The following is a 25783-nucleotide window of genomic DNA, read 5'->3' on the forward strand; positions in this document are numbered from 1 at the left end:
AGATCTAAACATGCACCTTCCCAAAGAAGATACACATATAGGAAATAAGCACATGAGGAGATACTCAAATCACTTATCATTAGGGAAATAAAACTGAAACATTAAGACATCATGGTACACCTACTAGGATGGCTCAAATCCAAAAAACTGACAACACCAATTGCTAATAAGGATGCAGAACAACAAATCTCTAATTGTTGAGAATGCAAAATGGTACATCAACTTAGGAGGCAGCTTGGCAGTTTCCTACAAAACTAAATATAGTCTTACCACATGATCTGGCAATTGTACTTCTAGTTATTTACATAAATAACCTGAAAACTTGTGTCCACACAAAAACCTGAACATGAATGTACAAAGCAGCTTTATTTAAAATCATCAAAACTGGAGTTCCTATCCTGGCTCAGAAGTAATGAAACTTACTATTATCCATGAGGCCTTGCTCATGAAGACTGGCATTTCATGAGCCATGGGGTAGGTCACAGATGCGGCTTGGACCCTGTGTTGCTGTGGCTGTGGTGGTGTAGGCTGGCAGCCATAGCTCGATTAGACCCCTAGCCTGGGAACCTCCATATCCTGTGGGTGCAGACCTTAAAAAAAAAGCAATCAAAATATCAAAAAGTGAATGAATAAATTGTAAAATTCATCCAATGGAATGGTATGTTATTCAGTGATAGAAAGGAATAAGCCCTTAAGCCACGAAACACAAAAATGAATTTCAAACGCACATTGGTAAGTCTAAGAAGCTAGTCTGAAAGGACTATACTGTTTCATTCCTGTTAGATGATATTTTGGAAAAGGTAAAACTATAGGTAAAAAGGTAAAACTAAACAGATCAGTGATTGACAGAAACTGGGAGAGAAAAGTTTGATGAGGTGAAGCACGGTTATTTTTTGAGGCAGTGAAATAATTCTGGATGATACTATAATGGATATAAAACATTATGCATTCAGCAAGACCTATAAAACTTAAAGCACACAGAATGAACAGTTGCAGGAGTGCCTGTCATGGCTCAGCAGTAATGAACCCAACTAGTATCCATGAGGACACAGGTTTCCCATCCCTGGCCTGCCTCAGTGTGTTAAGGATCTGGCATTGCTGTGAGCTGTGGTGTATTTGTAGAAGTGGTTTGGATCCACATGGCTGTGGTTGTGGCATAGGCTGGCAGCTGCAGCTTCAATTTAACCCCTATCCTGGGAACTTCCATCTGCTGTGGCGTGGCCCTAAAAAGCCAAAAAAAAAAAAAAGAAAAAGAAAAAATGAGTGAGAATTTGTGTATGCAAAATATAAAATATTCAGAGGTTGGGACATCTGAGTATAGAATGCAGAAAATGAAAAAATAATCCTAATGTACCAAAAATGTATAAACCAAAACAGAAACAAATTTATAGAGAACTGGTAGGTTCTCTATATAGAGACAGGAGGTGAGTTGGAGGAATATAAGTGGCACAAACTTTCATTTACAAAATAAGTAAGTCATGGAAATGTAACACACAGGATAAAATATGTAGTCAATAAATACTGTAATAACTTTATATGGTTGACATTTGGTAACTAGACTTACCATGATGATCATTCTATAATATATAAAAATATCAAATCATGGCACATGAGAAACTCATATAATATCACACATCAAATACAATACAATAAAGTGTTTAAATGTATAAAACAGTATCATTGAAGAGGATGGAGGGAAAGGGGTTGGTCTAATTAAGGAAATGAGTGTATTCTGTAAGAATAAAGGTAACAGAAGCTGTATGCAAGAAATGTGCTCTAGTTGAACAAATTGCTTTCTGTAGGGATATGGTTTAACAATTCTGAAAGCACTGTACTTACTGTTAGGGGTTGAATTGTGTCGCTCCAAAAAAGCTATGTTGAAGTCTTAACTCCCTCCCTGCAACCCTCTCCCAGTGCTTGTGAATGTGACTCTAGAAATATTTTGCAGATGTCATCAAGATGAAGTCATCATGGTGGTCCCCAATCCATTCTGACTGGGTGTCCTTTTAAGGAAAGAAGAGATGGAAACAAAGGGAGGATGGCCACAGGAAGACAGAGCTAGAGCCTGGAGTTATGCTGCTGTAAACCAGTGAAAAACTGGCATAATTAGAAGCTGGAGAGGCAAGGAAGATCCTCCCCCAGATGCTTTGGAGGAAGCATGGTCTTGTCAACACACAGATTTCAGATTTATAGCAACAATAACAAAAATATATTTGTAGTGGCTAGAACGCCAAGGGTAAAATAAATATCCATAAGTAATACCGATAAAAATAAATAAATTGTGAAGAAAATAGGAGAAAAGAGACAAATGTCCCATGCAAAACAATTACTGAAATGAATCTAGATAATAGATAATCATCCAAATATGGATAAATAATTTATCCAAGTAATGGATCAATCCTTAAGGAGATGGAATATAACTCCCCACTCCTAAAGTGTAGGCTGTCATAGAGACATTAAAGAAAGCTTTGGGAAATCTGAAAAAAAATATGGAATTAATAATAATGTCTCCATGCTGATTCATTAATAGTGACAAATACAACGTATCCATATGAGATGATAAAAATAGGGAAAACTGGAGTTCAGTTGTGGCTCAGCCATTAACAAACCCGACTGGCATCCATGAGGACATGGGTTTGATCCTGGCCTCGCTCAGTGGGTCCAGCATAGCCATGAGTTGTGGTGTAGGTCACAGACATGGCTCAGATCCCGCATGGCTGTGGTCCTGGTGTAAACTGGCAGCTACAGCTCCGATTGGACCCCTAGCCTAGGAACCTCCATATGCCATGGGTGCAGCCCTAAAAAAAAAAAAAAAAAAAAAAATAGGGAAAACTGAGTATAGGGTATTATTGACATCTATTATATATTATTATAAAATAAAAAGTACACTGAAAAAGTAAACCAAATATTTAAGTCTGTTTGAGTTTGAACCTTATTCCATCCCTCCTTTATACGTGATGGGCAAGAGTTCATTTCATTTAACTTTTAAATGAGGTGATGATAAAACTCCTCTATTTTTGGATCCATCTCCTAGAGTAATGAAAATATAAAAAATAAAAAATAAATAGGACCTAATTAAACTTAAACATTTGCACAGCAAATGAACTGTAAACAAAATAAAGACAACAACCTACATCCCAATGATGTAACCAACAAGGGATTCATCTCCCAAATATACAAATGCTCATACAGCTCAGTATCAAAAAATAAATTAAAAAATAGGAGAGCTAAATAGACATTTCTCCAAAGACATACAGACAGCCAACAGCACATGAAAAAATGCTCACCATTGAGAATTATTAGAGATGCAAATCAAAACCACAATGAGATATTACCTCGCACCAGTTAGAATGGCCATCATCAAAAAGTCTACAAAGAGTAAATGCTGAAAGGGTGTGAAGAAAGGAAACCCTCCCACACTGTTGGCGGAAATTGAAATTGATGCTGCCACTAAGGAGAACAGAATTTAGGTTCCTTAAAAAAAACTAAAAATAGAGCTACCTATATCCAGAGAAAACCATAATTCGAAAAAATAGATACAACTCAATGTTAAATGCAACCCTGTTTACAAAAGCCAAAACACAGAAGCAACTAAATATCCATCAACATACAAATGGATAAATAAAATGTGGTATACTATATAGTGAAATATAATGCCATTATAGCAACACAAATGGACATAAAGATTATCATACCAAATGAAGCCAGACAGAGAAATATATAATATCACTTAAATGTAGAATCTTAAAAAAAAAACGAAATTATTTACTAAAAAGAAATAGACCCCCAGGCATAGAAAACAAACTTATGGTTACCAAAGAGGAAAGGTAAATGGAGGAATAAAGTAGGAGTTTGATATTAACATACACATGCTACTATATATAGAAAAGATAACCAACAAGGACCTATTGCACAGCATAGGGAACTATACTCAATATTTATTAATAACATAGAAGGGAAAAGATTCTGAAAAAGTATATATATATATATATGTTTATGTGTGTATATGAATATATATATTCACATACATATATATGAATCACTTTGCCGTACACCTGAAACACAACATTGTAACTATAATAAAGTTTTCTAAAAATAAAATTGAATAAATAGAAAAAATAAAAATAAAATGAGGATAACCCCCTCGTCTAGAGGAAGCACTGTGAGGATTAAATAAATTAAGACATATGAAGGGTCTACCTGTGAGGTTCCAACATAATGCCCTGGAGAATCTGGGACTTAATAAATGTTGGTTTTCTTCTGTCTTTGTGAACACATTTTCAGATTTACAGACGCCAATCAATTAATAGGATAAAAGGATAATACAAAAAACAATTAATAATGCTTTGAATTCTGGGCTTCCCAAATTGTATTTCATTTTGATGTAGATTTAACCAAATATAAATTTCTTATTGATGAAGTTGAGAGACTTGTTTAAAGTTGAATTTTTCTTGAATAAAGTACAACAATCATGCTGTCTCATACACTTTGGCTACAGATTACTCCTTCACGAGGCTTGTGGGTTAGTGTTAATATCAAAAGGCCTACAGATAAAATGAAAATGCCTCCTCACGAGATGTTCCCTTGAATCACTTACAAGTAAAAGTGGAATCTTACCTCATTCCAAACTTACTGAAGCACAATTACCCAATAAAGGGGTATTAGTAATCAGTATTTCTCACACAGGACCTCTTACAAACCATCTCTAAATACCATCAATAAGATAGAGTAGGCTTTACTGTTTAAACCAGCCAGCCATCATGATAGCTGGCAGACAAGCTACAATCAATCTGTTAGAAATCTCGTCCTTAATTACCCTTATCCCTTCTTCCCTGCACAGGTAATTATAAGAGCATTAGTTCAATTTGAAAGAACTGTGTAATATGAAAAAAGTAATAAAGCCATTTTAAGTCTAGGTACTTTTGTTTCGAATGCCACCTGGCCAAGCTGTAACATCTGACATTTTCAAAATTGGGAGTCTCGGAGTTCCCATTGAGGCACAGTGAAAATGAATCCAACTAGGAACCATGAGGCTGAGGGTTCAATCCCTGGCCTTGCTCAGTGGGTTCAGGATCCAGTGTTGCAATGAGCTGAGGTGTAGGTTGCAGATGCTGCTTGGATCTGACATTGCTGTGGCTCTGGCATAGTGGCTACAACTCTGATTAGACCCCTAGTCTGGGAAGCTCTATATGCTGCAGGAGTGGCTCTAAAAGGACAAAAGACAAAAAAAAAAAAAAAAAATAGCGAGTCTCCGAAATATGTATGATCATCAATGCCTTTAAAAGTGTAATTAAAATGTTGTAACCAAACAAAAGCTAGTAATGTATGAGCACTACAAGCTCTCTCTCTCCATTTGCCTGGTGGGAAGAATTTCAGCTTGGCTCTCTCAATATCCTCTTCCCTCCCTCGTTCTCTTCCATTTCAATAAATGTCATAGAAAGGAAGTTAGGAGACTCCTGGTAGAAGCTTTAGGAAATGATTTTTGCAATGCACACATTCTCCCATGTGGTGTTCTAAAATCCAAAGAAAGAACTTGAGACATGGCCATGAGATCACTGGTTTCCAGACTGTTTTATTTTGAAATGTGTTGCCTCACTGAGAAGGGGTGAAATAGACCTTCACTGGATCAGAGTCAGGTCTCACTCAGTTTCATTGATCACTTTATTAAAAGCACTTTTACTACCTGAATTTGGATCCCAACGTTCTGGCCTTTGGTTAAAAAGTTTAATCTCTCATTGTCTCACATTCCTCATCTGTAATGTATAGATAATAATAGTACATGCCTAATAGGATTAGTTATAGGGAATAAACCACATAACCTGTGTAGAAACAGTAGCAAAGAGACTGGCACATAGTAAGTGTTCAACAAATGTAAGCCAAGGTTACCTTTTCTTTATATGACTGCCCTGAAACTATCTGAATCATGTTGTTTTGCAAAAGCTTTTTACCTTTAGGGAAATAAGAAATTTACATTAAATAAAGATGTATTTCTTTTGTGACTAATTCACATTTATTGCAGCAGCTAAGTCTTAAAAATATAGTTAAGATGTTTACCCCAGTAATTGTGTGATTATGTTCTTTCCTGCTCCCAACTGTCTATACAAGTGATACATTTTGTATTTAGTAAGTGAGAAATCTAAAATAACCAATTTTCTAAGTACTACAATTTTAAGGAACACTTCTTAATTTAAATAAAGTGCTTTCCAATTTTCCTTGCTTTTGTGACAGAATGATACCTGGTAAGTTGAACTTTTATTTATGATGCTAAGTCCTTCCCAGGTACATTGGTTATTGGCACAAGAAGAAAATCAGCCAAATGGAGAAATCACAGATCGTTTTCCCAGAAATGCAAGGGTACTCCATGAAAAATCAGCCAATAGGGAAAACACACAACAACAACAAAAAGGTCTCTCATAATTCACATCTTCTTTTTGAATTGTTCTTATTAACTTTACAGGAGCAGCTGAATCATATTTTGCATCAAGTTGCTGACATTTTTTTTTTCTAACCATATTGAGGATAGTTCCCCAAGATCTGCTTTTGCATCTTAAATGTTTTGGGAAACCAGTGGACAAAAAACAGTATTATTGATCTTAATTTGCTGTGAACTGCATTAATAAAAGAATTTCCAAAACATTTGTGATATTATGCATTTAAATTCCATCTACAGTTTCACCCTTCAGTGACAGTGGCATTTGCATAAATAGTAAAGGATTGAAAATAAATTCTTTTTTTTGTGATCAGCTTGCAAATATGAAGGTAAATATTAACGGCAAGGTGTGAACAAATGGAACATGCTGAGTTTTCACAAAAGAGAATTTCCCAGTGGTTCTGCACCCAAGAATAGAGTTTAAGGGTACCCAGGTTATTCATCTATGTGAATTACTCTAACTTCAACCTGGAATAATGCATCTACCCTTGCTAAAATGAAGGACCACAATATGAGTGTTACTCAAGACATTAACAACCAATCTCCTCTAAACTCTAAGAGAAAAAAATAAAGTGTAAGTGAAGAATCTGTCCAAGTTGGGTGTGTAATGTATAGTAGGTCATAGAGAATAGAGGAGAAGTCGTTAACACTATATAAATTCTTCCATGTAAAGAACTAGCAATTTACAGTTGTCACTGGCTTTCGTGTACTATATGTGAAAGCACTACACTAGTATAAAGCTAACAATTATTTCATTTAGATGATCTCAGTAAAATCTTATAATAATCCTTCGTGTAAGTCAAGCAAATATTCTCTTTCTAGAGATAGAAAAACTAAGACCAGGGAAATTGTGATTTGCCCAGGTTAACAGATAACTAGTCTTCTGCATTCGCACAATTAATTTTTTGACAACAAACTCTCAGAGAAATGCATAGATATTCCTCAATTAAGTTTCTCAGGTTGAATTCAGTTTTCCATTCATCTCCTAACCAGTTACATTTATCTTATGAGTGGTGATACTTTCTCCCTTCTCCCATATACAGTTTGTCTTCATCATTGTATAAGTTATCCATTCTTGCATAACAATATTACCACAAATTTACCAGTTTAAAACAGCACGCATTCATTAGTCCACAGTGTTTATAGGTCAAGAATCGGAACATGACTAAACTGGATCCTCGCCTTAGGATTTCATAAAGCTGCAATAAAAGCTAATTGATATGGAGTTACAGCTCTATCTGCAACTCAGCTGGGGAAGTTTTTGCTTTTCAAACTCACACATGTTGCAGAATTAAGTCTCTCATACTTGTAGAACTGAGGGGTTCAGTTTCAAGCTGACCACTGACTGGAGGCCACTGTCAGCTCCTAGAGGTCACACATAGTTCCTTGCAATGTAGGATTCCCCAGCATGGCCACTTGCTTCCTCAATGCAAGCAGAGGGGAAAACTACAGCAAGAGAAGAACTATAATCTCATGTAACTAAACCATATCATCACATACAAATAATCATGCACATCCTATCACATTTGCCAAATTTTTTAGTTAGAAGAAAATCAGAGGTATAATTCACACTCAGTAGTGGGAGAGCACATAATGGAATGAATCCTAGAAAACAGAGACTATTAGGGTTGCCTCAACAGTCTACATGCAGTGATATGAATAATTTATTGTATTTTGCCCTTCTCATAAAAATGTTAAAAAAATGTGCAGATGTTACTGATAACAACTTTAGGTTTATCAATCCAACAAAAACAATTGTTTCATTGCCATTGTTACATAACAATTTAGTCTCTGTCAAATGCTATTATAATTTAAATTGAAATGAAGAGAAAAGATTAACATATACAAAATTCCTAACATATATTGATATAGATATTATCTAAAAGGAAACTGGGAAATATATCATTTGTTATAGTTCTCTTATAACTCTTCCTATAAATTCTTATAACTCTCCTTATGAACTGTTCAATTTTTTGCACAATTTCATACAACAACACATATATTCACTTTATGAATAAGCCTTGTCTCCAGTTAATAAGTGGCCAAGAATTCAGAGTAAGATTCTGTAATACTTGTAATACATTCTCATCTCAAAATTTAACTGTGAAAGATTACATCTAATTATGGTAACATTTGCTTAAAATTGCCCAAAGTCTTTCAATCGAACATAAAATAACATCAAAATCCTTCACACAGTCTTCAAAGCAATGTAATATAGTTCTTGCTCACCCTTCTCAATAGTCTCCCCACGCTCTTATCTCAACCTCTGTTAGCTTCTCCTATACAGCATCCCCCTTTGTACATACTGCTCTGGCAGAAAACAATGCTCTTTCATCAATCTCTTCCTCATTTATTTATCACTTACTAATACGACAGGTATACTTTTCTCAGGAAAGCCAAGTTCCTCTGTAGGTAACTGTTGAAGAGTGGTGATTCTTTCCTTCATAGAATTTATCTCAGTTCATCCTTATCTACTCCTCTAAAAAATACATTACTGTTTTAAGAATTACTTTCTAACCTGTGAGACCAGAAGCTGGCAAAGGCAAGGACTGGCCAAGTCCAATAACATGCACTACTGCATTCTGAGTGCTTGGCGCCATCCTTGAGACTTAGATGCTCAATAAATATGTTCCAAGATGAATAAACCAAACAATGGACAATCAATCAATGATTACCAATGTTTTCACACTGAAACATCAACCCGCATCTCCTAATTCAATGTCTATTTTCTGCCCCATTTAATTTATTGACTGTTTTATGTGTTTTAGAAGCAAATTATAATCTATTTTCAATAGATAGAATTAAGTAGGATGTGTGCTTTTTTTTTAAATTTGGATGATAAAGGACATAATTGAAACCTTGAGAATAAAACAAGAAAGTTTTTTGGCTATATTTCAGTGAGGATAATGGTATTAAGGTTCTGAAAGGAATGAAGACTTTTAACATCAATTTTAACATAGGCAAGTGGAGCCCAGTCTTCTCTGTAGCTTGTAAGAAAGTCTTTCTTTTTTCTCTTTTTGCAGCCTTACCTGCATCATATTGAAGTTCCTGGACCAGGAGTCAAATTGAAGCTGGAGCTTCTACCTACACCATAGCTGGTGGCGAGGCGGGATCCTTAATCCACTGAGTGAGGCCAGGGATCAAACCTGCATTCTCACAGAGACAACAGCGGATTCTTAACTCACTGAGCCACAACAGGAACTGCTAAAACCTTTACATGCTTTTAAATTTTTTTATTTGCAATGAAATAGATTTTTTGTTAAGAATAAGAGAAATTTCCTGAAAACTCAATTTAGAAAGCAGTGCTCATGGAAGTTAGATAACCAAAGGGAATCTTTTCTTACACTAAAATAAAATAGGAAAACTAAAAGTAAACTCACAATATTGCACTGTCATCTCAAATTTAATCAACAGTTACATTCAAAAATAATCTAGAAGAAAGAAATTCACAGTGATTCCAAAATATGTCTGCATGATTTACTTATTGTTATTTAATGTCAGTCTACACATGGAGTTAAAACTCCTGGAATTCTGTTAGAATCAGTAAATGCTAATTGGAAACACACCTTAAATGACTTCTCCCTCCTCCTTCAATCTAAAACTCTTTCAGCTAAGAGGTTTTCCATTTGCTAGTTCTAAAAGGAAACTCCATGAACTCTGCCACTCCAAGCTGTCATGCTGGCCAGACTTAAGCAAATGTGTACTAAAGTCAAATGAGGATATCGCAATGGGCCTTTTTGAATATCCCCTTCATTTCTAAGAAACTGCTACAGAGAAAACTTGGTTAAACTATTTCCCTTAAATCCAGGGTGGAAGTTGCAATCACATCACAAAAGGTAAACACATCCACTATATACAAGGAGGCAGTGGTTTCTGGAGTTGGCCATCCTTTCTCCTACTTCTCCAGCACAGAAAACTAAAGGACACACTTTCCCCCAAAGCATTAATGGCCCACTTAATCCAAAGAAAGAAAGTGTGTCAAACAGATTACAGTATTAGTTCCTCTACACACAGCATCTCTGGTAATTTTTCCCCATTGCAACAAGACATTTGATTTCCCAAACCGTTTCTTTTATAATGGTTCAAATTTCAGATTATTGGTATTACCAGAAGCAAATATCTGAATTTTGATGGGCAATGTCACAATTATGACTGAGGGTTATAATATCTTTGTAAGGAGGTTGAACTTTAAAGCAATCTGGACATTTTTACTAAGGAGGCACAAGCTTTACTTTCAAAGACACCAATAGATTAGAGATCTTAAACTGCTTCTAGTTATAAAACAGAAAGCAGTGTGAAGGCCATTTATCCAGAGTATTCATTACATTCTGGGTCAACCAAGCCCCAAGCACCTGTTTTCTTTATGAGAGCACACATTCCCTGAATAACCTTGATTATTGTCTCAATTCGTCCTTTCACTTTGCCTGTGGGGACAGTCTGCCAACATTTAGGGCTTCAACCAAGGATGACAAGAACCCACAGGAGGTTCCATTTGGCCCTTGCTAGCCAAGGAGAGAACTGGAGCAGAAATACGAACTATGCCTTAGACTCCCAGTAGAGTTCAGCCTTTACCCATCCTTTGAAAAATACCTGGACATAGTTTTCATATGTACAATAAAGATCAAATCATATCATTCACTTCAACTGCCCTCTATGGCTGCTATTTTTAATCACACCCAGATATTCAAGCAAATGAAGGTTTTCTGAATCAAAGTTTCTAAGTTTATCAATAAAGTGCTATCAGTTTCAGGATGTAAAAGATCACCTAAGCCTTAACGAAACATGCATCACCTGATATGTTTTGTTAGAGTCCAAAAAAAAAAAGGAGTTATCTTCCTGAGGAATACTGGGCTAAAAACTATACCATTCAACATCACTTTCATTTATATGTTCAAGTAGCTAAGGAGAGCCCACTCTATGTAAGACATACCACAGGCACAAGACACTGTTGGATTTAAGGACAGACCATACAGACATAAATAATTTTATCTTTGCCTTAGTCTCTCCCTCCACTCTCGGAAAATATAATTTAATTATGAAAGAAAGGACTCATATACAATTTCTAAGTAAAGGATTAAGTAAAAATACATCTTAAAAGGAGGTTAAAAAAGTGGTTTATATATCAAAGGAAGAGGAGACAGTATTTCTGCCAACGTCAAGGGGCAAAATAAGAAAACAGGAAGAAATCATAGGAATGAGAATGCACTTGAAGAATAACTTAGAAAGGAAAGGAAATGGGAAAAATCAAGAGCAAATTCTTCAAAAATGTTGGAGTGTTTGAACATGATCATCTTTGTTCAGTTATAGAAAACCAAATAAGTATATTTTTACAAAAACACTTTCCTCAGAGAAGGACTGGATCTCAACTTCTCTCCTAAAAACAACAGAGTTCACAACTAAAAGCTGAGCAATTTCCACCCAAATGGACTGGAAACCTTAAAAAAGATACCCTACTCCAGAAGACAAAGAGGAGGCCACATCAAGAGGTAGGAGGGGCGATTTCATGATATAAACAACTCCATACTTCCCGGGTGGGAAGCTCCACAGACTGAAAACTAACTGGTTCACAGAGGCTCACCTACAGGCGTGAGAGCTCTGAGGCCCGCATCAAACCCTCAAGTGCGGGGATCTGGCACTGGGAGAAAGAGCCCCTGGAGCATCTGGCATTGAAGGCCAGTGGGGCCTGTACGCAGGACTGGGGGAAATGGAGACCCCATTCTTAAAAGGTGCACACGGACTTTCACATGTGCACTGGATCCCAGGGCAAAGCAAAGTCTCCATGGGAATCTGAGTCAAACATGACTGCAGTACCTGGAGGACATCCTGGAAAAACAGGGGTGAACATGGCTTGTTGTGAGGGAAGGAAACTGAAAGCAAAGCTCTCAGGAATATTCAGCAGGCATGCCTTTCTCTGGAGGTAGCCATTTTGGGAAAATCTGGCCCCACCCATCAGTCAGCTGCTGAGAAGACCCAGGGCAAACAGCAATCCAGGTGGGATCACAGCCCTGCCCCTCAGTAAACAAGCTACCTAAAGACCCCTCAGGCACACAGCTGCTTCTAATTCCATCCAGAGACTAAGCCCCACCCACCAGAGGGATAGGAATCAGCTCCACCTACCAGTGGGCAGGCATCAGCCCCTCCCATCAGGAAGCCTACAGCCAGCCCCCATACCGACTTCAGCCACAGGGGAGCAGACATTAGAAGTAAGAGAGGCTACAATTCTACTCTCTGTAAAAAGGTCACCACACCAAAAACCTACAAAAATAAAGACAGAGAACTATACCTCAGATGAGGGAGAAAGAAAAAACCTCAGAAAATCAGCTAAGCGAGGAGGAGATTCTCAGCCTCCAGGAAAAAGACTTTAGACTGTTGATGCTGAAGATGATGCAAGACATTGGAAATAAGCTGGAGGCAACAATGGATAACTTACAGGAAACACTTACCAAAGAGATACAAGATATAAAACTTAAACAAGGAGTTCTCGTCATGGTGCCGTGGTTGATGAATCTGACTAGGAACCATGAGGTTGCGGGTTTGATCCCTGCCCTTGCTCAGTGGGTTAACGATCCGGTGTTGCCATGAGCTGTGGTGTACGTTGCAGACACAGCTCAGATCCAGCATTGCTGTGGCTCTGGCATACGCCAGCAGCTACAGCTCCGATTCGACCCCAGGCCTGGGAACCTCCATATGCCACAGGAGTGGCCCAAGAAATAACAAAAAGACAAAAAAAAAAAAAAAAAAAAAAAAAACTTAAGAGATGCAAAATACAATAACTGAAATAAAAAATTCACTAGAAGCAGCTAACAGCAGAATACAGGAGGCAGAAGAACGAATAAGTGAGGTGGAGGACAGATTAGTGGAAATTACGGATGCAGAACAGAAAAGCCAAAAAAGATTGAAAACAAATGAAGAGAGTCTCAGGGAACTCTGGGACAATGTTAAACGCACCAACATCCATATGATAGGGATGCCAGAAGGAGAAGAGAGAGAAGGGGACAGAAAAAAATATTCCAAGAGATAATAGCCGAAAACTCCCTAACATGGGGCAGGAATCACTCATTCAAATCCAGGAAGCACAGCGAGTACCATATAAAATAAACCCAAGGAGGAATACACCAAGACACATATTAATCAAACTAGCCAAAATTAAAGACAAAGAGAAAATCTTGAAAGCAGCTAGGGAAAAGAAACAGGTAACACACAAGGGAACCCCAATAAAGTTATCAGCAAATTTTTCAGCAGAAACTCTGCAGGCCAGAAGGGAGAGGCATGATATACTTAACAGGATGAAAGGAAAAAACCTCCAATCAAGATTAATCTACCCAGCAAGGCTCTCATTCAGATTTGAGGGAGAAATCGAAACCTTCACAGATAAGCAAAAGCTAAGAGAATTCAGCAACACTAAACCAGCCTTACAACAAATACTAAAGGAATTTCTATAGGCAGAAAAGAACAAGAGAAGAAGGAAAGAAAAAAGAGCAACAAAAATAAATCAAAAGAAATTAATAAAATGGCAATAAGAACATACATATCAATAATTACCTTAAATGTTAATGGACTAAATTCCTCAAACAAAATACATAGACTGGCTTAATGGATACAAAAACAAGACCCATATATATGCTGTCTTCAAGAGACCCACTTCACTTCTAGGGACACATACAAATTGAAAGGGAGAGGATGGAAGAAAATATTTCATGCAAACGGGGATCAAAAGAAAGCTGGAGTAACAATACTCATATCAGACAAAATAGACTTTAAAATGAAGAATATTTTAAGGGATAAGGAAGGACATTACATAATGATCAAAGGATCAATCCAAGAAGATATAAAAATTTTAAATATCTATGCACCCAACATAGGTTCACCACAATATGTAAGACAACTGCTAACAACCTTAAAAGGACAAATCAATAATAACACAGTAATAGTGGGGGACTTTAACACCCCATTTACAGCAATGGACAGATCAACCAGACAGAAAATCAATAAGGAAACACAGGCCCTGAATGATGCATTAAAACAGATGGACTTAATAGATATTTATAGGACATTCCATCCAAAAGAAACAGAATACACATTCTTCTCAAGTGCACATGGAACATTCTCTAAGATTGATCACATCCTGGGCTACAAACTCAACCTCATTAACTTTAAGAAAATTGAAATCATATCAAGCATCTTTTCCAACCACAAGGCTATATGACTGGAAATCAACAACAAGAAAAAAATCTGCAAAAACTCAAACACGTGGAGACTCAACAACATGCTACTAAACAACCAATGGATCACTGAAGAAATCAGAGAGGAAATTAAAACACACCTGGAAGCAAATGACAATGAAGATATGACACTCTAAAACAACCTATGGGATGCAGCAAAAGCCGTTCTAAGAGGAAAGTTTATAGCAATACAAGCCCACCTCAGGAAACAAGAAAAAGCTCAAATAAACAAGCTAACTTTACATCTAAAGCAGCTCAAGAGAGAAAAACAGACAAGACCTAAAGTTAGTAGAAGGAAAGAAATCATAAAGATCAGAGCAGAAATCAATGAAATAGAAACAAAGAAAACCATAGAAAAGATCAATGAAACGAAAAGCTGGTTCTTTGAAAAGATCAACAAAATTGATAAACCCTTAGCCAGACTTATCAAGGAAAAGAGAGTGAGGACTCAAATCAATAAAATTAGAAATGAAAAGGAAGTAATAATGGACGTCACAGAAATACAAAGGATCATAAGAGACTACTACATGCAATTATATGTCAATAAAATGGAAAACCTAGAAGAAATGGACAAATTCTGAGAAAAGTAAAATCTTCCAAGACTAAACCAAGATGAAATAGAAAAGATGAATGGACCCATTACAAGAACTGAAATTGAAACTGTGATTAAAAAACTTCCAACAAACAAAAGCCCAGGACCAGATGGCTTCACAGGCGGACTCTATCAAACATTTAGAGAAGAGCTAACACCTCTCCTTTTGAAACTATTTCAAAAAATTGCAGAGGAAGGGATGCTCCCAAACTCATTCTATGAGGCCACCATCACCCTGATACCAAAACCAGACAAAGACTCCACAAAAAAAGAAAACTATAGGCCAATTTCACTGAGGAACATCAATGCAAAAATCCTCAACAAAATCCTAGCAAACCACATCCAACAATACATTAAAAGGATTGTACATCATGATCAAGTGGGATTTATGCCAGGGATCCAAGATTCTTCAATATCCCCAAATCCATCAGTGTGATACACCACATTAACAAACTGAAGAATAAAAACCGTATGATCCTCTCAATAGATGCAGAAAAAGCCTTTGACAAAATCCAACACCCATTTCTGATAAAAACCCTTCAGAAAGTTGGCATAAGTGGGTATAGAGGGAACATTCCTGAATATAATCAAAGCCATTTATGATAAACCCACAGCAAATAATCTCAATGGGAAAACTGAAAGCTTCTCACTCAAATCTGGAACAAGACAGGATGCCACTCTCACACTGCTCTCAACATCGTTTTGGAAGTCTTAGCCACAGCAATTAGACAAACAAAAGAAATCAAAGGCATCCATATAGGAAGAGAAGAGATCAAACTGTCACTGTATGCAGATGACATGATTCTATACCTAGAAAACCCTAAGGACTCAACCCCAAAACTCCTTGAACTGATTAATAAATTCAGCAAAGTGGCAGGATATAAGATTAACATTCAGAAGTCAGTTGCATTTCTGTATACCAGCAATGAAACATTAGAAAAGGAATACAAAAAAATGATACCTTTTAAAATTGTACCTCACAAAATCAAATACCTCGGAATACACCTAACCAAAGAGGTAAAGGACCTATATGCCGAGAACTATAAAACCTTAATCAAAGAAATCAAAGAAGATGTAAAAAAATGGAAAGATATTCCATGTTCCTGGATTGGAAAAATCAATATTGTGAAAATGGCCATCCTACCCAAAGCAATCTACAGATTCAATGCAATCCCTATCAAATTACCCACGACATTTTTCACAGAACTAGAACAAACAATCCAAACATTTATATGGAACCACAAAAGACCGAGAATCGCCAAAGCAATCCTGAGAAACAAAAACCAAGCAGGAGGCATCACTCTCCCAGACTTCAAGAAATACTACAAAGCCACAGTCATCAAAACAGTGTGGTACTGGTATCAAAACAGACAGACAGACCAATGGAACAGAATAGAGAATCTGGAAATTAACCCTGACACCTATGGTCAATTGATCTTTGACAAGGGAGGCAAGAACATCAAATGGGAAAAGGAAAGTCTATTCAGCAAGCATTGCTGGGAAACCTGGACAGCTGTATGCAAAGCAATGAAACTAGAACACACCCTCACACCATGCACAAAAATAAACTCCAAATGGCTGAAAGACTTAAATATACGACAGGACACCATCAAACTCCTAGAAGAAAACATAGGCAAAACACTCTCTGACATCAACATCATGAATATTTTCTCAGGTCAGTCTCCCAAAGCAATAGAAACTAGAGCAAAAATAAACCCATGGGACCTCATCAAACTGAAAAGCTTTTGCACAGCAAAGGAAACCCAAAAGAAAACAAAAAGACAACTTACAGAATGGGAGAAAATAGTTTCAAATGATGCAACTGACAAGGGCTTAATCTCTAGAATATACAAGCAACTTATACAACTCAACAGCAAAAAAACCAATCAATCAATGGAAAAATGGGCAAAAGACCTGAATAGACATTTCTCCAAGGAAGATATACAGATGGCCAACAAACACATGAAAAAATGCTCAACATCGCTGATTATAAGAGAAATGCAAATCAAAACTACCATGAGATACCACCTCACACCAGTCAGAATGGCCATCATTAATAAATCCACAAATAACAAGTGCTGGAGGGGCTGTGGAGAAAAGGGAACCCTCCTGCACTGTTGGTGGGAATGTAAACTGGTACAGCCACTATGGAGAACAGTTTGGAGATACCTTAGAAATCTATACATAGAACTTCCATATGACCCTGCAATCCCACTCTTGGGCATCTATCCGGACAAAGCTCTACTTAAAAGAGACACATGCACCCGCATGTTCATTGCAGCACTATTCACAATAGCCAGGACATGGAAACAATCCAAATGTCCATCGACAGAGGATTGGATTCGGAAGATGTGGTATATATACACGATGGAATACTACTCAGCCATAAAAAAGGATGACATCATGCCATTTGCAGCAACATGGATGGAACTAGAGAATCTCATACTGAGTGAAATGAGCCAGAAAGACAAAGACAAATACCATATGACATCACTTATAACTGGAATCTAATATCCAGCACAAATGAACATCTCCTCAGAAAAGAAAATTAATCATGGACTTGGAGAAGAGACTTGTGGTTGCCTGATGGGAGGGGGAGGGAGTGGGAGGGATCGGGAGCTTGGGCTTATCAGTCACAACGTAGAATAGATTTACAAGGAGATCCCGCTGAATAGCATTGAGAACTATGTCTAGATACTTATGTTGCAACAGAAGAAATGGTGGGGGAAAAACTGTAATTGTAATGTATACATGTAAGGATAACCAGACCCCCTTGCTGTACAGTGGGAAAATAAAATTTAATAAAAAAAAAAAAATAAATAAAATAAAAAAAAAAAAAAAAAAAAAAAAAGAAAGTTGGCATATCAGGAACCTACCTCAACATGATAAAGGCCATACATGACAAATCCACAGCAAACATCATTCTCAATGGTGAAAAGCTGAAAGAATTCCCACTGAGATCAGGAACGGGACAAGGATGTCTGCTCTTGCTACTACTCTTCAGCATAGTTCTGGAAGTCCTAGCCACAGCAATCAGAGAAGTAAAAGAAATAAATGGAATCCAAATTGGAGAAGAAGTAGTAAAACTATCCCTATTTGCAGATGAAATGATACTATACAGAGAGAATCCTAAAGACTCTACCAGAAAACTGTTAGAGATCATCCACGAATTTGGCAAAGTCACAGGATACAAAATTAATACACAGATATTGACAGCATTTCTATACACTAACAATGAAAGAGCAGGAAAAGAAATTAGGGAAGCAACCCCATTTACCATTGCATCCAAAAGAATAAAATATCTAGGAGTAAACCTACCTAAAGAGACAAAAGACCTATACTCTGAAAACTAAGACACTGATGAAAGAAATCAAAGATGACACAAGTAGATGGAAAGACATACCATGCACATGGATTGGAAGAGGTAATATTACCAAAATGACTATACTACCTAAGGCAATCTACACCTTCAATGCAATCCCTATCAAATTACCAAGGACAGTTTTCATAGAACTCAAACGAAATATTTTAAAGTTTGTTTGGAAGCACAAAAGACCCAGAATAGCCAAAGACATCCTGAAAAAGAAAAATAGAGCTGGAGGAATCAGGCTCCCTGACTTCAGACTAGACTACAAAGCAACAATCATCAAAACCATGTGGTACTGGCACAAAGACAGAAATATAGATCAGTGGAACAGGATAGAAAGCACAGAATTAAACCCACACACCTGCAGCCAACTAATCTATGACAAAGGAAGCAAGAATATACAATGGAGAAAGGACAGCTTGTTCAATAAGTGGTGCTGGGAAAACTGGACAGCCACATGTGAAAGAATGAAATTAGAAAACTCCCTAACACCACACACAAAAATAAACTTAAAGTGGTTAAAGACCTAGACATAAGACCAGACACTATCAAACTCTTAGAGGAAAACATAGGTGAAACACTCTCTGACATAAATGACAGCTACATCTTCTCAGATCCACCTCTTAGAGTACTGACAATAAAAACAAAATAAACAAATGGGACCTAATCAAACTTCAAAGTTTCTACACAGCAAAGGAAACCCTAAACAAAACGAAAAGACAACCCACAGAATGGGAAAAAATCTTTGCAAGTGAATCAACTGACAAGGGATTAATCTCCAAAATTTATAAACACCTTCTGCAGCTCCATACCAAAAAAACAAACAACCCCATCAAAAAAAATGGGCAGAAGATCTAAACAGACAGTTCTTCAAAGAAGACATGCAGATGGCCAAAAAATACATGAAAAGATGTTCAACATCACTCATTATTAGAAAAATGCAAATCAAAACCACTTTGAGGTACCACCTTGCACCAGCCAGAATGGTCCTCATCCAAAAGTCTACAAACAATAAGTGCTAGAGAGGGTGTGGAGAAAAAGGAACCCTAGTACACTGTTGGTGAGATTGTAAATTGGTGCCACCACTGTGGAAAGCAGTATGGAGATTCCTCAGAAAACTAAAAGTAGAACTACCATTGGATCCAGCAATCCCACTCCTGAGCATCTATCCAGAGAAAACCATGACACGCAAAGACACATGTACTCCGATGTTCACGGCTGCACTATTTTCAATAGCCAGACATGGAAACAACCTATATGTCCATTGACAGAGGAGTGGATCCAGAAAATGGAATATTACTCAGCCATTAAAAAGAACGAAATGCTGGCATTTTTAGCAATATGGATGGACCTAGAAACTATCATGCTGAGTGAAGTCAGCCATACAATGAGACACCAACATCAAATGCTTTCACTAACATGTGGAACCTGAAAAACTTCTTTGCGGAACAGATGCTGAATCACAGACATTGAAAAACTTATGGTCTCTGGAGGAGACAGTTTGGGTGGTAGGGGGATGTGCTTTGGCTGTGGGATGGAAATCATGTGAAATCAGATTGCTATGATCATTATACAACTACAGATGTGATAAATTCATTTGAGTAATAAAAAAGTAAAAAATAAATAAAATAAAAAATAAAATTGTATTAACAATAACAACAACAAAATACTTTCCTCAAATAATACAGCACATTTGGCATTCCTAAAGGATGCTATCCAATGTCAACCCAAGGGTTTATGCACAAGAACAGAGTGACTAACAGACCCTTAAAAGCTATGAGATTGACTAAGTACAAGAAAGATATGAAAAAACAAATGTGCCAGCTCCCAAGGACCAGAATACTAATTTCCTTATGTTGTATAACAAGTTGTTACAAGTTGAGTAGCTTCAACCAACCCACAATTATTTTCTCCTAATGTCTTCATTCTGAGTTCAGTGTAAATTGGTTCTCTACTCAGGGTCTTACAAGGCTGCAGTCAACATGTCAGCCAATCTGTCATCCTTCTTGGAGATGGAGGTCACCTTCCAAGCTTAGGTAGCTATTAGAAGAATTTAGTTCCTTGCAATTGCAAGAATGAGACCCTCACAAGGGCTTACCCGGTGGCCCACTCTCTAGATGATTCAAACACTGCAACTTACTTCTTCAAGACTGGCATAAGAGTCTCTCTCTTCAGCCTCCCAAGACAGTCTTATATAAGTCTTTTATCATCTGAGGCATGTAATATAACCAGTGACATGCAATCGCCTTTGGAATATTCTGTTGGTTAAATTACAGATACCATCCACATTCAAAAAGAAGGAATTATACCAGCATTTAGATCATTGAGTGTCACCTTAGGACATTCTCCCCACAATGGAAATATTGTAAATAAAATGAAAGGATTGATATGATATTGATCAACAATTACAAGTTGGGTATTCATCTTTTTCCAAGTATGAATTACTTTAATTTATCTCCTTTTCCTTATCTTTACGACGGAATAAAATTTACATGAAGTACAACCTTAGACTTAGGCAAGTGAGTCAGTCTGGGGCATTATGCTGTAGAGGTGCTTACTATGGATTCTTCTAGCTGTATCCCTCCAAATAGGAAAAGGGGTCTGTGGGGCCAAAGGAATAAGCCCAAATACCTCTTCTTTTATGCTGTCCTATGGAGGCTTAAGTCTGCAGAACACCCTGCTCAAATAGTTCCAAACCTGCTTCCTGGGGCATGTAGTGCCTTTTCTTCAGTCTCTTCTCCTAAAAGCAGAACATGCCACTGATAAACAAATTTAAGTCCTGGTAGTTATTTAAGGGGTAGCTCTTTTCAAGAAGCCATTGTCTGACAGAACTGGCACTGATGGTCTGAGGTGTCCACAAACATTTTCTTGGCTCTCTACAATACAGGTTGGTACTGGGGAGGAGAACAGAAGGGTGGGCATTACAGAGAATACTCCCCATCTGTCCTTTATCCCCAAGCTTTGCATATGTTAGAGGTAGTACTCTTTACATATACAAATTTAGAAATCCCACTTTGAGCAGATAATTTCATTCAAGCCCATGGGGTCAAATGACAACCCACTCAAACATTTTTCTCTTTGCTGAGTGAAGAACAGTCTCTAAAGAAGTTGGGATACAAAATGCTACCTCATCAATAAAAGCTAACAAATAAAACCACCTTATAACTATTCAGGGGAAATAAAACAGTTCTCTGTAGGGTAATTGTAACCTAAGATACCTGAGACACATAAATGTTTTAAACTCTACCTTTTTAAGGGGAGTGAAAGGATTGTGAGATTCAGTTTGGACTCTCATCACACAAAGCATGAGAGATACTATAAAATGTTGAATGTAAAACACCAAAAAAAAGACATTGGGGGAAAAAAGAAGAAAAAATTTCTGACAAAAGCACATTAATTGGAAGTAATGTTCAGAGACCAAAGGGGGAAAAATAAAGACTTCTCTGACTTGAGGTTTTAGTGCTGAGCACAAGCACTTTTGTGCATCCATTATTACTAGAAAACCATAAGCAAATCAGGTATTCATGCTCCCCATTGAGAGGTGTCCTGCCTGTTTACATTATGGCATTGGAGAGGGTTTGGAACTCAATAGCTTTCTTCCAAGTTTTCATTTTCCAACTTCATGGCCATTCCAGATAAACATCTGTGTTTCATATTGTGTGCTGGGCACATTGCTACTAATCTGACATCAAATGGCTTTTCCTCCATCTGTTGCCTGCTGAGGTAACACTTGATTGATTTTTTTAAAAAAAGCAATACAGTCATGGAGGGGTGGTTCAAGATGTTAGTGTAGGAAGAGCCTGGAAATGCACGCCTCCCATGAGCACAATAAATCTATGGCTGCATATGGAACAATTCACTCTGAAAAAGACCTAAAAACTAGCTCAACAGCTCCTCTACAGCAAAGGATAAAAGTACCACATTGAGTCAGGAAGGAGAGGTTGAGACAAAGTTCACCAACCACTGTTGCATTCTCACTCTACCACCAGCACGGGTGGACAGTGTCTTTGCGCTCTCCCTCTAACTTGCTAGCACCAGTGAATACACCCTGCCAGCCTGTCGCTCCTGTTGCTCTAGGCACAGGTAGCCCACATGGGAGATTCCCCTTAAGCACCTGGGCTTTGGTGGTCAGTAGGTTTGCATTTCTGAGCCCTATACATCTGAAACAATCAAAACATAACTTAAATCTCCCAACACTATGTATATTTTCATATCTTAAAAGCTGTTAAGGGTCTAGCTTCCAATCAGCCTGAAACCAGGTGTTGACTGAGATCCCTCCCTCTGGAACGCTCATAGGCATTGGCACACTCTTAACAGCTAGAGGATATTAAAAATAAATCATGCCACCCAGATAACCATAAAAGTTTGAAAGACAACAAGTGAGGACAAGGTTAAATGATAAGTTTTATCTCCTATATAAAACCATTTCTCCAAGACTGGAAAAGATAGCTATTTCACCTAACACATAGAAAAAACACAGAGTCAAGCAAAATAAAGAAACAGGAATGCATCCCAAATAGAAGAACAAGGTAAAGTCTCCAGGAGGGGTGGGAGGTGAGGAAGAAGGGAGAGGATTTAATGAAACAGAGATATACAATCTAGTTGAGTTTCTTTAAAGTATAAAGATTTAAAATTAATTGTTATAAAGATGCTTATCAAACTCAGGAGAAGAATGTATGAACACAGTGTAGACTTCATTAGAGAGATAGAAAGTACCCAAGAGAAGTCACAGACCTGAAGAATAATTGATCTGCAAAATACACAGGAGTTCAACAGCAGAGTAGATGAGGTAAAATAAAAAATAAGTTATCTGGAAGGCAGGGAAGTAGAACTCACACAGAGCAGCAAAAAGAAAACTAAAGTACCAATGAGACAACAACAAAAATAGTAACATATGCATTCTAGGGATCCCAGAAGGAGAAGAGAGAGAGAGAAAATAACAGAAAATGTATTTAGAGAAATAATGGCTGAAAACTTTCCTAGCCTAAAGAAGGAAATAGACATTTTGATCCAGGAATCCCAGGTGTTCCAAACAAGATAAACCCACAGAGTCTCACACTAAGATACAATGTGATTAAAATGTCAGAAGTTAAAGAGACACTCTTAAAGGCAGCAAGAAAAAAATAACTTGTTATGTTTAAGGAAACCCCCATAAAACTAGCATATTTCTAATAAACATTGCAGGCCATTAGAGAGTGGCATGGTATTGAAATTTTGAAAAGAAAAACATGAACAAACAAAAAACTTCTAACCCCACAAGATTATCATTCAAAAATGATAGATAAATATTTTTCCAAATAAGAAAAAGCTAAAGGGGCTCAAAACTACTAAACTGGTCTTGTAAGAAATATTAAAGAGATTCTTGTTTAGCTGAAAAGAGCACTAATTAGTAATAAGACAACATATGAAAGTAACACTGTCTCTGGTAAAGATAAATATACAGCAAAATTAGGTCACTTATAAATCACTTGTAGAGCAAATATAAAGGGAAATAGACAAAGTAGTAAAAATAACTACAGCTAAACAATTAGTTAATGGGATACCAAAAATAAAAGATGTGAAATGTGACATCAAAAACATAAAACATAGGGGAGGGAGAAAAATGGAGAGCTTTACAATACAGTCAAACTTAACTTGCTATCTATCTACGTATGTAAAATGTTATATATGAGCCTCACAGGAAACTCAAAACAAAAACCTGTAGTAGATACAAACAGGATAAAGCAAAAGAAATTTATGCATAACAATGTAGAAATTCATTTAAACCACAAGAAAAGAAAGATAAGAAGGAAGGAACAGTGAAGAAGTGCAAAAACCACCAGAAAACAATTAACAAAATGGCAATAAGTACATACCTACTAATCATTAAATGTATTTAAAATGAAATTTGCTGTTCAAAGACATGCTGAATTGATAGAGGGGAAAAAAGGCCCATCTATATACTGCCTACAAGAGATTCACTTCAGATGCAAGGATGCATCCAGACTGAAAATAAAAGGATAGAAAAAAACTGTTTCATGTGAATCCAAACCAAAGGAAAACTAGGGTAGCTATACTTACACTAGATAAAGTAGACCTTAAGACAGCCTAATAAAACACTAACATAGGCTTTACATAACGATAAATAGGTCAATCCAACAAGAAGACATAATGTTTTAAAATATTTATGCACCCAACAGAGGAACACGTAAATACAATATTAAAAGACCTAAATGGAGAACTTGGCCACAACATTATGCAGGGGACTTTTATAGTCCACTGATATCAATAGATAGGCTGTCCAGACAGAACATCAGTAAGAGAACATTAGCCTCAAAGGACACATGAGATGAGATGAATGTATAAGGAACATTCTATTCAAAAGCAGCTGAGTATACATTCTTCTAATGGGAAATGAAACATTCTCCAGGATATATCATTTATATTAGGCTACAAAACAAATCCCCATAAATTTAGGAAGATTGATCACATCAAGAATTTTTTAAACCAAAATCATATGAAAGTAGAAATCTATTACTAGAAGAAAACTGGAAAAAATCACAAATACATAGAGAATAAACAACCAAAGAGTCAACAAGACATCAAAGGAGGAATCAGAAAATACCTTAAGACAAATGAAAATACAACACACCGTATACTATGGGATGCAACAAAAGCAATTGTAAGAGAGAGGTTTACACAGGCCTGCTTCACAAACAAGAAAAATCTCAAACAATTTAAATTTACCCCTAAAGAAATTTTAAAAAGAAAAACAAATTAAGTCCAAAGTAAAAGGTATGAAATAATAAAGGTTAGAGCAGAAATAAATGTGATAGAGAGATTAAAAAGACAATGGACAAAGATCAGTTAAACTAAGGGTTGATTCTTTGAAAATATAAAGAAAAATGATAAACTTTAGCCTCATTAAGAAAAAAAGAGAGAGGGCTCAAATCAAATCAAAAATGAGAGGAAAAATTATAATTGATACCAAAATAATACAAATTATCCTAAAAGATTACTATGAACATTTCTTCTTGAAAAATTGTACCTGGGCAACCTAGAAAAAAATGAATAAATTCCTACACATATTCAGTTTTCCAGGAGTGAATCATATGGAAATAGAAAATCTGAATAGACTCAGAAAGGTGAATGCATAATAAAAAACCTCCCAACTAACAAAAATCGAGGACCAG

The 25783-nt window shown here is 36.7% G+C and overlaps 1 long non-coding RNA gene across 2 annotated transcripts in view; it reads right to left on the minus strand.

The window, feature by feature from the left end:
* LOC110256694 overlaps nucleotides 1-25783 on the minus strand; it is a 437592-nt gene that overhangs the window by 286971 nt on the left and 124838 nt on the right. The gene's annotated exons all lie outside the window — the stretch shown is intronic.

This window comes from Sus scrofa, chromosome 14 (assembly GCF_000003025.6).
Source record: "Sus scrofa isolate TJ Tabasco breed Duroc chromosome 14, Sscrofa11.1, whole genome shotgun sequence".
Taxonomy (NCBI): Eukaryota; Metazoa; Chordata; class Mammalia; order Artiodactyla; family Suidae; genus Sus; species Sus scrofa.